This window comes from Apteryx rowi, unplaced genomic scaffold (genome assembly GCF_003343035.1).
Source record: "Apteryx rowi isolate R43461 unplaced genomic scaffold, aptRow1 scaffold_11, whole genome shotgun sequence".
NCBI classification, from domain to species: domain Eukaryota; kingdom Metazoa; phylum Chordata; class Aves; order Apterygiformes; family Apterygidae; genus Apteryx; species Apteryx rowi.
The window spans coordinates 4,360,840-4,362,362 of NW_020447308.1; positions in this window are offsets into that span (position 1 = coordinate 4,360,840).

Sequence of the window (1,523 nt, forward strand, 5' to 3'; positions counted from 1 at the left end):
CAAACCCTTGGAATTGAGGCAAAGATTCTGAAGTGACCCTTTGCGATAAGCAGTGACTGTTCCCCTCCAGAACCTAGAGCATGTGGTTTATGGAGTGAGAGGTTACCAGTATCAACGGCATTTATTGGCTGCTGAGAAATGTGAGATGTATTTTTTTTATATACACACATATAAAAAAATAAGAGTGAGGTAGATAAATGTTTGAAAAAAATCAAAAACTGTCCCCCTGTCATACTCAAAAACCCTTATCTCAGTATTTAAATTTATTATGGGGCATCTCTACAGTGATTTAAACTGATATCACAAAAATAAATAAAAAATCCTACATAGAATACCTTCTTAATTAACTTTTTTGTCTTTTTCATTTTTAAAAGGGAAAAATAACTATGGGACAGAGGCAAGAGAAGATAATGGGACCTAAACTACACAAGCAAAAAGCACTACAAACTTCTTTAATCTCCAGTCAAAACTAGCAATCAGTATATTGTAATTCTTTGTTCTTACTCGAAAGATTTAAACATTCCCATCCCAGAACCACCTCTTCACTGCCATCATTTGGTTGGATCAGTGCTAAACGAAGGCTTAGATGCTGTAACTAACTTAAGATGAGCAACTGGTATGACTCCTTGGTTGTAGACTTTATGACGGCCCCCTCCTTCCCCTTCCACCAGGGCTTCTGCAACTGAACAAACAAGCTCACTCGTTTGCTTTTGTTCTGAGGTTTGGTCTATGATTTAAGCAACAAGCTTGTACTTGTACAGGTTTCCATAGCTGCCAACACTTAACCGTTTGCTAGCCAAGCCGGCGGCCCCAGCTACGTGCTGCCCACCCCGCCCCACGGGAACGGCACGGCCCCTTCGGCAAGGGCTGCGAAGAGGGGGCAGCCGGGGCTGCGCTCCGCRGAGCGGGGCTGTGCTGGAGCCCGGGGTCTCACGGCCATGCCGGGAATGCCCGACACCGCCAGCTGCACTTGGGATAGCTCTTGTTCACAGGATGGAAGGGTTAAAATAGTCATTTTAAAAATTAGCGACCCAAAAGCCTGGTGCCTGCCATTGTACCCAGCAAATTAAAAAAAAACTATATATAAATGTGTGTGTGTGTGTGTGTGTGTGTGTGTGTGTTTGTGTGGGGAGTGTGTGTGGGGGGGGGGGTGGGGGGGTGGGTGTGTGCCACAACCAAAACAAGCAGGGAGGGAAGGAGGGGTAGAACCCTTGCACAACAATGAATATAAACACTGAACAAGAATGTACTAAATATTTAACCTCTTTTTTCTGACCTGAGTTTGTATCATGCCTTGCACTGTAACAGACTCGTACGCTGCCTGGGCAGGGGTTAGTGGGAAGGAAGGAAGGAAGGAAGGAAGGAAGGAAGGAAGGAAGGAAGGAAGGAAAACGGGGGTTTCAAAACACCACGCCGCAGCCCTGCCCCAGGGTTTCTGCGCAGGGCGTCCCTTCTTTCTCCACGTCCCCCTCGAAAGCCCTGTAACCCACACAGCCAAGATGTTGTAAAACAACTAATGAAAA